Below are 15,712 nucleotides of genomic sequence, written 5' to 3' on the forward strand. Positions count from 1 at the left end.
AGCGCCGAATCTGTTGAATAACGAAACCCCACATAACATCGTATCAAGTGGTCCTTGACTCTGTCAGGTCGACCTCGAGGCATCGGCCCTTTTAGCCTCGCCTTTTATTGATTCCTCCTACTCCTCCTCCTCCTCCTATTCCTCCTCCTCCTCCTCCTGGGGGCCTGGCTGGTCAGTCATGAGGCTCTGATAATTGACATGGAAATTGCATTAAGAAATCGAATGCTGAGTTGGTCGATTCCCAGTGAGGGACTTTTTCCTCCTCTTCTTTTCTTCTTCTTCATTCTCTTCTTTGGAGGGGATGGTGCCCCCTGGTCTGGGAGGGACAAAGGGGTATGGAGAGATTGTGGGGGGGGATGAGGGAGGGGGGGTGTGACTGGAATTGGGATGGGTCGTGTGAGTGGGTGGGATAGGTATGGGTCCTGTCGAAGTGGGAGGCCGAAAAGAGGAGAGACAAGGAAGAGAGGCCGAGATGGGGGAGGCACCTGAGTTGATCTGATCAGATGGGGAGATGGGGGAAGAAGAAGGTAGGTGGTATATGGTTTTGAGGGATGATGGGAGGGGGGGAAGGAGGGAGGGAAGGGAAGGTGCTGTGATTTGTAAGAAAGGGGGGAGGTGGGGTAGTGTAGTAGCAAGTAGTATTAAAGAGAGAGAGAGAGGAGAGAGAGAGAGAGAGAGACGAGAGAGAGAGAGAGACAGAGAGAGAGAGATGCAGTGGTAGGCGAGAAGGAAGGAGAATTCTTATCTGATTGGGGGGCGAGTTTGTTTGGGGTTGGTGAATTGGCGAAGAAGAACGAGCAGGGAGATGATGGGGGGGGGTGGGGGGGGGGGGGGGAAGGTGAGGAGTAGGTTGAGGTGAGGATGGGGGATCTGGGATGGGGAGTGGAGGGGCGACCAGAGATTTTTAGGGATGCTGGGGTATATATGCCCACTCCATAGTGGGTGAGGAGGACGCGGAGCCTGGGTATTGCTTGTCTCACCATGATTGGGTCGTAGTTGCTACAGGCTCTCTCCTCTCTCTCTCCTCTCTCTCTCTCTCTCTCTCCCCAAACACACACACACACCACCACCATTGCATCATCCTTATCTTTATTGACATAACACTGGATTTCTTGGAATAAGTTTTATTTTATTAGATCGACCTCTCTCTCTCTCTCTCTCTCTCTCTCTCTCTCTCTCTCTCTCTCTCTCTCTCTCTCTCTCTCTCTCTTTAAACACACATTCTGAAGGCGCACCCTGGCAACAGTGCAACCGATTTCGTGATCGGTAGTTTGCCACGACACGAAAACGAAGCCTATTGAGTTTGACCTTGAAGGGGCGCTCATTATATGGGACGAAGGCTGGGGTCGTGGGTCACAGCTGGGCCTGAAAATCAAAGCAAAGGCGTGAATGGGAGTGATTAGATTAAAGGGGAAGCATTTGAGAGACGTAGGTGAGTGCGGTTGCAGAGAGAGAGAGAGAGAGAGATTCTGATATTCATACAATTATTCCTGTATCAAATATAGTTACAGCAAGAAGGGTCAGAGAGAGAGAGAGAGGGACAGAGGGGGTGGGGGGAAGGTCAAACCACACAACAAAAGGACGTATGGAGACAGGGGAATAAGATTGATAGTAAGAGAATAGGAGGACAGAGAGAGAGAGACAGAGACAGAGACAGAGACAGAGAGAGCATACTACGTCGTAAGCTTTCAATAAAAACAAACTAGTTAAAAAATGAAAAAAGAAAAAAACACGCACACAAACACAATTCTCAAGTGACACTTAGGTCCACAATCCTAACAGGGCCTTAGGACACCCGACAGGGTCCTCGAGAAGTATACATAATCCTTCCGAAGAAGAAGAAGAAGAAGCAAGCGACGTCACAAGGACTGTGAGCTATGCAGTGTCTCGGGAGGACAAAAACGTGAGAGCGAGATATATTGGTGACCTTCCGAACAGATTACAAAAAACCCTTACCAATTTCTTGACCTCTGACCTGACCTCTTCTACTGACCTATGACCCCTTCCCCTGGTCGTATCTGGGTTCCTATTATGATTTCTGTATTTTTATAGCTGTATGTGTGTGATGTCGGCAGATTTATAGATCGAGTATAATTGCATAAAGTTGTGTATGTGTATGTATGTGTGTGTATGTATATATATACATTTTTAAAAACATCACAGCAGATGCTGGTGACTTCATTATATAAGCATATACCGCAGGAAAGTCAGTGCAAAGCGCTTTCGCCTTTCTTCGGGCACCCGACAATGCCCGGATAAAGGTGAAAGCGCTTGGTGCTGATTCGCTACCCGTCGTTTTCTTGTGGTGTTCACCTGTATATATATATATTAACTATTTAATGATATAATATATTATATATATTATATATGTTTATATATATATATTATATATATTATATTATTATATATAAGCTATCAAGCAATCGCTTTACTATACTCGAGGGAAGCCACAATAGCCTTCTGAGATTATAAACTGTTAATAATGAATACAATCTCGATCGCCAAATGGTTTAAACCTGTCCAAGTGTTTGTGTGTTTACCAGGGCTGGAATAGATAACACCTTTTCCAGGTATCAATTACCCGTCAGTAATTCGTGACACTCCAGCTGATGGTGGCTGGAATTAGGGGGATTCTCTCTCTCTCTCTCTCTCTCTCTCTCTCTCTCTCTCTCTCTCTCCAGACGCACATGCAAGTTGATTCTCTCTCTCTCTCTCTCTCTCTCTCTCACTTCCAGAATTATGTGCCCATATGGAAGTTCTTGGTGTTGAGTTGAAACTGTAAATAAATTCATGTTGATTAGAAAATTTTTGAATTATCCAAATATTAACTGAGTATAGGCATTTTGAAATTCTTATATATATTATATTTAAGACATTCCTGATCTTTCATAATAACGAGGCATGATCCGACCTCCAGCTTACTCGCGCACAATTTGTGAGCATTATATTCCTAACTTTCAGCGTAAGTTAAAACACGCTAAAATCTATGGTCAAACGGAGCCTTGTTTCACCAACGAAAATAAAAATAAATACGCTTTGTTTTATTAGAAATAAATTTTCTGCGCTGTTTAACGTGCACATCGTTTATTGTTTACATTCTCATTCTCATAAGTAAACCATAAATATTGCGTCCTAAGATTCTGTCTCTTCAACTCAACGCAAAATACCTTTTTCAGACACCTTCTTTACAACCTCCAACAACAACAACAACAACGAAGTAAGCGGAAATCTAGGAGGGATTTGTCACATTTTCCAAATTATTCAAAACAATTACGATTTTCCTTGATCTCAAGTCAGCCAACCCTGGATATTGTCCAGCATCAAATTGAATCGATAAACGATAATTTCAGCGATCATCTGAGTTACTCACACCCTTCAAAGACACCAGAATTATTCAGAATTATTCAAAAAACTTAACTGGGGAAATAGTTTGCATTAATTGTTGCAATTTGCATATTGAGAGTGATCAACGCAGTGTCTGGATAATGAGGTTCCAGTGTTTTGACGCCGCGATGATCTGTAATGATGATAATGATAAAATACGAATAGATTTTAATTGTCCTCCCCCAGGAGATAGTAGCGGAGACATGACACTTCCACCCGCCCGTGCAAACCTGTTTGTCCACCCCAGGTTGGGCTGGTTAGGTAGGTGATCGCAATGGTAGAGGAGACATCCACCTTCCTCCTGCAAACCTGTTTGTCCACCCCAGGTTGGGCTGGTTAGGTAGGTGATCACAATGGTAGAGGAGACATCCACCTTCCTCCTGCAAACCTGTTTGTCCACCCCATGTTGGGCTGGTTAGTTAGGGGATCATGAGGGTAGGGAAGACGTACACCATCCTCTTGTGAACCTTTTTGTCCACCCCAGGTTGAGCTGGTAAGGTAGGGGATCGGAATGGTAAAGGAGACATCCTACCTCCTCCTGCAAACCTGTTTGTCCACCCCGGGTTGGGCTGGTTAGTATGGGATCGACGTAGAGATGGACATGCACACCATCCTCCTGCAAACTGTTTGCCTCCGCCCCCGGGTTGGCTGGTTAGTAGGGATCGAATGGTAGAGGAGACATCCTACCTCCACCTGCAAAACCTTTTGTCTGCCCTGTGTGGTGGTGGGTAGGCAGGCTATATATATATAAATATATTTATATATATATATATATATATATAATATATATATATATATATATATACAACCTTAACTGTCAGATCTGTACAAGCTTTCTTTGCAAACTTATTATGTAATATACCTCTTCACTCTGCTGAGTAAAGAACAAAGGACGAGAAGTCGAAAGGCCTTGCATTTATATGAGTATATACATAGATATTTATGAATTATAAGTTTTTACAATTTTATATAAAAAAAACACCCATCTATAATCAGTTACAATTAAACTGTTGTTACGTCTCACTAAATCATTTCTGTCCTTTGCACAAGGCCAGTGGGTACTGGCCTGCCCCAATTCCCCCTTGAGGTAGGTCGTGCCCAGTTTGTTATAAGGGCAACTGTTGTTGTTGTTGTTGTTGTTTTAATTGTTTATTTGTCTCCTGGTCTGTTATTTGAAGATTATATTCGTACCTTTTATCTTCATATTATACTGTTTTATTACAGTAAAAAGACATTCATCTTGGCCCATGATTTTAACAACTTGTTGTGATGTTGTAGAAGAACGGGAGCACCTCTGACGTCTGTAATCTTTTCGTAAAATTTTTGGATATGACGTAGATTTGATGGGGGTTGTAGTTGGATGGGTGTTGTGGTTGTAGCAGTTGTAACGAGGGTCAGTAGGGTTGAATCTTTGGATGTCTATAGTATATTTATATGTAAATGTATTTAATGTAATGAAATATATTAAAAAACATATTTTTATACAAAAACTAACAGTCACATCTCAGTGAACAATCTTGCGTTTATTTTTGAAAATATATTTTCTATTTTCAAACTTTTTTATATATTTATTGATTTTTTGTTCATCCCCCCCCCCCTCCACACACACCCATATACCTTTTTTTATTTTTTTTATTGATTTTTTTGGTTCATTCCCAACTCACCTACCCCCACCCACACACCCCTATACCCAACAGACCTGGGCAGAGATTTCTGTGTTCATTATAATCTCAAAAAAACAGGTTTTCAAAGACGGGTCAATTAATCACTCTTCCCCAAATAGACATCAGGTGTTTTGGAATGTATTAATAGATTGCTTTATTTCTTGTATTTTGTAACCTCCAACTCTTAATGGTTATTGTATTTTTGTATGTCACGTCCAGATTTCGTGTTAAAAAATCATTTTCGTATATCACTATACAACCCATATTAAGTATGGTTGCATTATAATGCGTATATTGCATTTTAATACAATGGACAGCCATTATAATGGTGGTTGTATTTTTGTAAACTTTAGTTGCTAAATGCATTTTGTTAAATCATTTTCGTATAACATCATACAACCCAGATTAAGTATGGTTGTATTATAATGCATGTATTGTATTTTGATACAATAGGCAACCATTATAAGGATGGTTGTATTTTTGTAAACTAAATTTGCTAAATGCATTTTGTTAAATCATTTTCGTATATCAAGTTTTGTTGTATTATAAGGCATATATTGCATTTTAATGAAATAGGCAGCCAATATAACGTTGGTTGTATTTTCGTAAAGTAAATTTGTTACATGTGAGGCTGTTAAAAATTTTTCATATATCATCATATAACCCAGATCAAGTGTGGTTGTATTATAATGCACATATTGTATTTTAGCATTAGATTATTTTCATATAGCATAATATACAACTAAACTGAGTTATTTTCAAAAGGCAGTGGAAACATTGTTATGGCAGACTCCGGAACTTTGGAACTCTCTTCTGTTTTCCCAGTCTTGTGCTTCATTTTCAATTTGGGCCTCAGAATTTATTTAAAATATTTATTTTAAAAGAATTTTTTCATTCAAAATGGCACGTAGGTAAAATACTTAGACATTTTGGCATCTGTAAAGTACTTGAAGATTTACATAGAATTATTTTGGAGAGAGAGAGAGAGAGGAGAGAGAGAGAGAGAGAGAGAGAGAGATAGTATCTCTATGTAGTTATAACTGCAAATCTTATACCAGTATGGAAATGGTCTGGAACCTCTTGAACGAACCCTTTGGTCTGGAATTATAGTCTGGAACCTCTTAAACGAACCCCAATGGTCTGGAACCTCTTGAACGAGCCCAGATAATCTGGAACGTCTTCAAAAAACCCATAAGTCTGGAACCTCTTGAACGAATCCCTGTGGGCTGGAACTATGGACTGGAACCTCTTGAACGAACGCCTATGGTCTGGAATTAGTCTAGAACCTCTTAAACAAGTCCAAATAATCATGAACGTCTTCAGCGAACCCCTATGGTCTGGAATTATAGTCTGGAACTTCTTAAACGAACCCCAATGGTCTGGAATCTCTTGAACGAACCCCTGTGGTCTGGAACTATGGTCTGGAACCATTTGAACAAACCCCAATTGTCTGAAACCTCTTGAACGAACCCCTGTGGTCTGGAATTATAGTCTGGAACCTCTTGAACGAACCCAAATAATCTGGAACATCTTTAACGAACCCCTATGGTCTGGAAGTATAGTCTGGAACCTCTTGAACGAGCCCAGATAATGGCGATCTCTTCAACGAAGCCTAAACGGTTTTCAGCTTAATAATCCCAAAGCGTTTTTATGTCCCCAACGTGAGACCTCACGAACGCAACCTTAACCTCATACCAACTGAGCCTTCATGAACGAAACCCGAGCGCCTTCGCACGTGAAAGCATCTGAATACGTCATGGCAGAGTAAATCTAGTGAACGCAGCTTCCAGGACGTTCTCCCAGTTGAAACCTTATGAACGTAGCCGGTTCGAATTCTCGTAAGCTGCTAGTATATAATATATAGATACTAATAGATTATTATCCCTACTTATATATATATAATGATATAGTACATATTTATATATATATAGATATATATATAGATAGATATCTTATATATATGCACACATACATACATACATATATACACTTAAACCACATCAAAACATTTATAATTCCAACCCCCCCAAATTTTGATAAGTTAACACAGGTCAGAAACCTGTGGTGTTTTTTTTTATTCTATTTATTTTCTCTCTTTTTTTGACGGGGTGAGTCAGTGACGTCATCAAGAACCGGATGCTGGTCAGAGAGAGAGAGAGAGAGAGAGAGAGAGAGAGAGAGATGCGATCATGAATAAATTAGAATGAATTTTCTTTGTTTATTGAATTGCATTATTGTGACTTGCTTTGTCGTTATGTTATTTATTCATTGATGTCTCTTTTTTTTATCGTTTTCTTCTTTTCTGGGCAAGCAAAGGACACCAGGTCTGCATAAAATTTAGTTTTTATTATTTTTATTCTTTATTAGATTTTTGTTTATTTTTTATTTATTTCATTCCTTTGAACTCCGACCTAATTCTTCCTAGTGACCTTTTCAGCCGAAAATTGTCTATTTCCAAAACGTTTGTTTTTATACAAATTCCTTAGTCTTTCAATTGACCTTTCTCCAAGGTCTCGTGGATGACCTTTCTCTCTCCATCCAGCTGACCTCTTTTTCAATCAAATCTATTCATCTCTGAGACCTTTTTCCACATAAATGACCTTTCTCCAGTCAAAATAGCTTTTAGTCACTAAAATTATTATTTTCTCCTAAATGACCTATCTGACCTGATTCGATAACAGTCATATAAGTGAGCTTATTGTCCTTGGTGACCTTATTTCATCAGGAGTCCATCAAGGTCTAAGTGACCTTTTGGCCATTCAACTTTTAGTCACTGCACGACCTTATTCGATCAAGGTCTCCCGAATAACCCGTTTGACCTTATATAACCTTGAGTCTAATAAGGTCAGGGGTTTTTTTGTAACCCCAAACAAAGGGAGACTCCCACCATCCTAATTAAGAGTTCAATATATTCATGAACTATTATGATATCCTACATCAATCACTCAATACGAAACTTTCGAAGCAATAGGATTCCACGTTATTCCTCGTCAGTAGGATCCCAAGCCCCCCGTCTCCTACGACCACCCCCCCCCCCCAACCATTCTACCCCTCTCCCACTCTGATGAAAAAAAAAAGAAATCATTTTTATCATCGAAGACAAAAGGTATTTTAGAATGCCAGTTTCTAAACACTGGTTGGGCAATGGAGGTCATTACGAGAATTTTTTTTTTTTTTTTTTTTTTTTTTTATTCTCATTTTTTTTCGTTTCAGTTCGAAAATGATTTATTGGAGCGGGGAATTCCTGTAGAATTGAGAATCACTGTGTCTGAGAATCATCAGAGAATCGTTTGGTTTGGGAAGTGGGGAAATAAACAAAGAATCGTCTGAGAGGGAAGATTCAGAATTGGTTTGTTTTGAGAATCGGCTTGGAAAGTTTGGGTTTTGAGAAACACTTGGTTTGGGAATTGTCAAATAAACAAAGAATCATTTGATAAGAAATATTCAGGACAAATATACAAAGAATCATCTGTTAGGGAATATTCTTAATTGTTTTTTTTAGAATCACTTGGCTTGGAAATTGTCAAATCAACTACGAATCATCTAAGAAATATTCAGATTTTTTTTTTAAGAATCACTTGGTTTGGAAATTGTCCAAATAAACAAAGAATCATCTGCTAAGAAATATTCCTAACTGGTTTCTGAGAATCACTTGGTTTAAAAAGATTTTTTTTTTTGAGAATCACTTAGTTTGGAAAGTTTTTTTTTTTTGAGAAACACTTGGTTTGGAAATTGTCAAAATAAACAAAGAATCATCTGATAAGAAATATTCAGAATTGGTTTTTGAGAATAATTTGGTCTGGAAAGTTTGATTTTTGTGAATCACTTGGTTTGGAAATTGTCAAATAAACAAAGAATCATTTGATAAGAAATATTCAGGACAAATAAACAAAGAACCATGTGTTAGGGAATATTCTTAATTTTTTTTTTTTTTTTTGAGAATCACTTGGTTTGGAAATTGTCAAATCAACTAAGAATTGTCGAAGAAATATTCAATTTTTTTTTTTAGAATCACTTGGTTTGGAAATTGTCCAAATAAACAAAGAATCATTTGCTAAGAAATGTTCCTAATTGGTTTCTGAGAATCACTTGGTTTAGAAAGATTTTTTTCTTAGAATCACTTAGTTTGGAAATTTTTTTTTGAGAATCACTTGGTTTGGAAAGGTTTTTTTGAGAATCACTTGGTTTGGAAAGTTTTTTTTTTGAGAATCACTTGGTTTGGAAAGTTTTTTTTGAGAATCACTTGGTTTGGAAATTGTCAAAATAAACAAGAATCATCTGATAAGAAATATTCAGAATTGGTTTTTGAGAATCATTTGGTTTGGAAAGTTTGATTTTTGAGAATAACTTGGTTTGGAAATTGTCAAAATAAACAAAGAATCATCTGATAAGAAATATTCAGAACAAAACAAAGAATCATCTGTTAGGGAATATTCTTAAATTTTTTTTTTATTTTTGAGAATCACTTGGTTTGGAAATTGTCAAATCAACTAAGAATCATCTAAGGAACATTCAGATTTTTTTTTGAGAATCACTTGGTTTGGAAATTGTCCAAATAAACAAAGAATCATCTGCTAAGAAATATGCACAACTGGTTTCTTAGAATCACTTTGTCTCGAAATATTATGAATTCATTAGAAGCCAATAGAGTGAGAATCTGTTAATGTTGAGAATTGAAGACTTCGTGAATACAGTAGAATCACTTGCTGCAGGACATTCAAATTTAATTATGCGAAGCTGAGAATCACTCTTTATAAATTCTCAACATTAAATGAGAATATAAATTCTCTTTACAGTGAGAACCACTTGACTCGAAACGCGTCGAAATAATAAGAATTCGGAATCACTAAACGAGAGAGAGAGAGAGAGAGAGAGAGAGAGAGAGAGAGAGAGAGAGAGAGAGACTTTTTGGGTCTGGTGCAGTGGTAGACATCTACCATATATATTATATATTTTTACATATATAATTGGGTCATTTGCATATTTAAAAAGAAGATGGTTAATTCCTTCATCTTCTAATTGCAAACGTGACTTAATTGAGAGCTGTGGCTTTAGCTCTCTCTCTCTCTCTCTCTCTCTCTCTCTCTCTCTCTCTCTCTCTCTCTCTCCTGGGACATGTCGTATTTCGTGTGACGAAGATTACGTACGGTCTCGTACGATGACTCAAATGGAAGTGTTCGCACTTAATACTGTCACGTTAGACTAAGAGAGAGAGAGAGAGAGAGAGAGAGAGAGAGAGAGAGAGAGAGAGAGAACACCACGCTAAATTTCAGCCCCACAGAGACTTATTTATTAAACCACACTTTCCAGATTCATTAAACCACACTTTCCAGACCCATCTTCTTCTTCTGGACGCTCACAGGAAAAACTCTGTTGAGACAGATATTCCAGTGCTGATGCTTTTACGGGGGTGAGTTATATAAATGATTCCCCCTGAGAGAGAGAGAGAGAGAGAGAGAGAGAGAGAGAGATGATAGGTCCGTCTGAACGTGAGCATATAATCGTAAAATGGAATGTCTCGATGAGGTAATTCTGAGCCTTCGTTATGAGCGAAAACCATTCTTCTCTCTCTCTCTCTCTCTCTCTCTCTCTCTCTCTCTCTCTCTCTCTCTCTGTATTGAACCAGTAGCCCAACCCAAATCATTTCTCTTTTTTTTCACCAAATACAAAAGGGAAAATAATTGTGTTTTGTTTTAAGAATTACATATTTTCCGTAATTTTTTTTTTAAGTATTACAAAATATTACAGTCATAATTTGATGAGTATTTCTTAATCCACAAAAGAAGTTGATACAGAATATAAGTTTGTATCATCTTCGCATCTTCGAGCACCTGATTAATAATTAAGACGTAAGATCCTCTTTGAAGCTGATCAAAGTTATCTTAATCCGATTTTAGAATTTAAGAAACAAACTAAACTAAACTGGGAGGAAATTCTTTGTAAGAATTAGGGATTAGGTCACGAGTGAGGTCAACCTTTGAAGGGATTAGGTCACGAGTGAGGTCAACCTTTGTAGGGATTAGGTTCACGAAGTTGTCAACTTTTTTTTTTGAAGGGATAGTCGAGGTCTGAGGTCAACCTTTGTAGGGATTAGGTCACTGGAGTGAGGTCAACCTTTGTAGGGATTAGGGGTTAGGTCACCAGAATGGGTCTCAGTATGACCTGTCCTTTTTCATGACCTTGTAGGGATTAGGGATTAGGTCACTGGATTGGTGAAAGTGGGGTCAATAAGACCTGTTTTCTACCTCAGTGAACTGAACCCTTTTGAAAATTCATTATTTTAAGACACTGTTTTGGCAAGTGGGAATTTCACAATCTAAGTTGCATTCTGATGTTCTGGGAATGATTTCAGCGGGAGCAGAGCTGGAATTAAGCCTGTTGGCTGCTGCAGGAGTCACTTAAGCAGTTGGAATCAGATGTATATATATATTTATAAATGTTGGGCGTTTGGAAACACGTTCAAGGTTTTCTGAGGAATTAGATGTGACAGATTTAGCTTTAGAAAATGATACAGTTCAGAAATGTTACATTTTCTGTTGAATTAGAGAGAATCAGAGCTTCAGCCTGACTGTACGTAGGTGTCCCATCGCCAGAAATATCAGTTTCTCTTCAGTTACAGTGAGAGAGAGAAGAAGAAAAAAGGGTAGAATTGACCACAGGTGCCCTTTTCAAGAATAATTAAAATCTTAACCAAATGTACCCTCCTCCAGAAAAATTAAAATTCTTAACCAAATGTACCCTTCTCCAGAGTAATCAAAATTTTAAGCAATGGTACCCTTCTCCAGAAAAATTAGGTGAAAGAGAGATGAGAGAGAAGAGAGAGAGAGAGAGAGAGAGAGAGAGAGAGAGAGAGAGAGAGATGGGCACATCTTTCTATTCCTATCCACGTACCTACTCCTATTTACCACATTCACCTTACTCCTCCTTCTATCTTCATACTCCTTCACCTCCTTTTTTCATCTCGCTCTTTCTCCTACGTTCTAGTAAACCAGCAGTCCCTCCTCCTCCTCCTCCTCCGTCCTCCTCCTCTCCTCCTCCTCCTCCTCCTCCTCCTCCTCGCAATCAAGCCCACTGTATTTATTTCCAGATGAGGGTATTTGCATTGGGCACCAAAATAGCTCGGAATGTTACCGAACAAGTTCTTTCTACCTTGTCATCTGTGATGTACACAAGGTAGTACACAGTTGCCTCAAGTATATTCCTTTACCCTCTACCCTGCTCTTTTATGAAAATGGTATGGTAACACCGCAACGAAGCTTAGTTGTCTGGTAACGACGGACGTGAATGGTCGAGCTATTGTTATGTCTAAAAGGGTAAGGAAAAAAGCAATGGTCAAAATCACATTCAGTTCCTGATGAATCCTACATCGTCAACCTTCGTTACCTTCAGGTGTGGCTGCTAGACGGAAGGGTTGGGGTGGAATTACCAGTAAACAACCAGACATATAAAGGAACAAATGTATCCAGTGCATCACTCATATTTGTTTTTTTCTTTACTCGAGCTTAGATGTCAATTTCTCGAGCCATCCGAGTAACAACACAAACACCCTGATGGTCTTCATATCCCTGGTAGATATGGTTGCATACTGAAAAAGCTGAAACTAGGTCGGGTTTATTTTTCTGTCAATTTCGTTGGTATTATTAAATAATACAAAATTGACCTTTTATAATACCTTGACAATGACAACAGGAACTCTATTAAAATTGTAAAACAGAGAGAGAGAGAGAGAGAGAGAGAGAGAGAGAGAGAGAGAGAGAGAGACTGACTAAACTATTGCTGAGTTTATTTTCTGTCAATTTTGTTGACATTATTAGATAATACTACATATAAGCCTTTTAAAATACCTTCTCCAAAATATATAATATATATATATATATATATATATATATATCGAGCTACAAATGTTCCCGTTAATTAAATCTAATAATTCGCTCTGCCTCGGAATTAATATATTTTCATATGTGTTTAACCGAAGGGGAATTTATTTCAGCGGATATAATAGAATTGCCGGGCCGACGGGCGTGAACCATCGACATCTTCAATTCTAGGACTGGCAGTGAAGCCTTAGCCCACCCCGCCACCGCAAGAGGATATAAGTTTATGCAGAGAGAATTAGATACTAAAGGACATTTGTAGCTCGATATATGTATATGAATCGCGGTGATGTGATATGACACACATATATATATATATATATATATATATATATATATATATATATATATATATATATATAATTTAGTCCATTGAGGCGTTTGTTTATTGTAGTTATTTAGTTCCTTACCTGTTTGGGCCTGATTCTAAATCCATGAACAAATTCCAGTCCATTCCCAATATTTGAAGTCGCGAAATTCTTTGATATTCAAGTTTCCAATATTCTTTGCGTATGATTTTTTTTTCTTTGGGCTGATTTTTTGGGAATGATTTTTGAAGTTGCTCTCTCCCCTTTTCTGCCAATTACGTGATGAACTGAATCGTGATTTCCCTTTTTCTCTTTTACTTTTACTGTCTTTTTTTTTTTTTGCTTTTATCATTATTATTTTTATCTTAATTCATCTAATATATCTTTCGATTCGTCTTCTGTCCAACTGGGAAGGTCTTTCTCGACGAGATTTGTTGTGAATGAAGTTCCGTTTCTTTTCGCACTGGAAATTCGTTTGCCTCCTTTAATTAAAAGACGTTTGTGAATGAATTTTCATATCTTTTCGTACTTGAGCTTCATTTTTTTTTTTTTTTTTTTTTTTTTTTTTTTTTTTTTGCCCACCCTCACTGGAGAGGTCTTGTCTTATCGTGAACTAAGTTTCGTTTGTTTTCGTTCTAGAAATTCGTTTGGCGTCTTGGATATGAGTACGTTCGTGAACGAATTTTCATGTCTTTTCATACTTGAGCCTCATTTCTTAGTCTTAATGGGGATATCTGTGAACGAATTTCCGTATATTTTCGCGCGCGAATCTCACTTTGGCGCCTTTGGTTTGAGTAGGATCTTGAACGAATTTTTAAAAATCTTCGCTCCTTCGAATTGCCAGACTCAATTTAAACGAGATTTACGTTTATTTTCGTGTCAGAAACGCTCGTTTACCCCCTTAATTTCGTCTGTATGAACGAAATTCCATCCGTTTTCGTAATTCGTTTAAAAAAAGTAATTACCTAAACGTTCATGTAGTTTCAATGCTAAAAAAATACCCTTTTTACATTTCCTAATTGGCACCTCGAATCACGGACCCGTTCAATAGCTCGGGGAAGGAAACGAAAAACGGCTGTTTAAGCAAACATTTTTTTGTTTTGTGACAACCAAACGCTTTTTTTTTATTCTTTTGTGAGCGTTCGAACAAAAACAATTAGCCTTTGTGTGTGTTAGACTTCTCCAGCCAATTAAGGGACGTGGACGCTGTTTCCATGCGTTTGTTTTTTGTTTTTGTTTTTATGTTCGCGAGTGTATTTGTTCTAGTTGAACAGAACCGACTGACAATTGTGTTAATTCTTTTAATATTCGTTTTATTTCGATATTTATTTGTTTTTTTAATGTGTTTTAAAAATTAATTTCTTAACTTTTCTTTTTGTAAACTCGAAAATTTCAAAATAGAATATTTTGTTTAGCAAATTAATGGATAATAATAATCTTAATGATAATAATAATAATAATGAAAAATGCAAAACATTCAAATATGAAAAATAAATAAAGACAAAAATTACATTATCTACAAAAAATTGTTTGTGACTTTGCTGGTTCCTCTGTGCGTTACTTGTGACTTTGTTTGTGCCGTTGTGCATTGATTGTGATTGTGTATGTGTCTGTGCATTTCTCGTGATAGTGTCTGTGCATTGTTTGTGACTTTGTAGGTACATTGTAGCTTTGTTTGTCAATGTTTTTTGGCATTGTTTGTGACTTTTCAGGTACATTGTAACTTTGTTCGTGCATTGTTTGTGACTTTGTTTGTCAATTTGTGTCTTTATCACCAGTAATTAACAAACAGTCACGAAAAATGCAAAGGGAGTCACAAACATTCACAAATAATGCACACTAAATGCACAAAACGAATTCACAAGCGATACGCAAACGGTCACAAACAATGAAACAAACGAAGTCACAAACGATTCACAATTCTCGAAGGTGCATGGAGTTCGAATCCACACGTGTTTGTGGCTGCGATTCAACCAACAATTTTAACGTTGGACAATTTCTCTCTCTCTCTCTCTCTCTCTCTCTCTCTCTCTCTCTCTCTCTCTCTCTCTCTCTCTCTGACTTTTTTTAATAATACTAATAATAATAATAATAATAATAATAATAATAATAATAATAATAATAATAATAATAAACACTGCAAGTGAAGCCTGTCCCATACTCTCTCTCTCTCTCTCTCATCTCTCTCTCTCTCTCTCTCTCTCTCTCTGTTTGTCTATCTATCTAGACTTTATTTTTAATAATAATAATAATAATAATAATAATAATAATAATAAATAAATAAATAAATATTGCAAGAGAAGCCTGTCCCATATATATACTCTGTCCTGTGTAATACCTCCTTGTCACCTGGTGGGCTAATTAGCAGCGCCATTATTCACGTGTATTTTACAGGTGTCACAAACACCTGTCTACAGGAAGCCGGTGTAATGAACTGCCTCGTTGTTTGTGTTTTTATTTTACCGTTTGTTTGTTTTAGTAT

The 15,712-nt window shown here is 37.5% G+C and overlaps 1 protein-coding gene across 1 annotated transcript in view; it reads left to right on the forward strand.

Annotated features, from left to right (window-relative positions):
* Positions 1-15,712, forward strand: part of LOC135204603 (protogenin B-like) — a 121,351-nt gene that overhangs the window by 43,366 nt on the left and 62,273 nt on the right. The window lies entirely within an intron of this gene.

Source organism: Macrobrachium nipponense, chromosome 47 (genome assembly GCF_015104395.2).
Source record: "Macrobrachium nipponense isolate FS-2020 chromosome 47, ASM1510439v2, whole genome shotgun sequence".
Lineage (NCBI taxonomy): Eukaryota > Metazoa > Arthropoda > Malacostraca > Decapoda > Palaemonidae > Macrobrachium > Macrobrachium nipponense.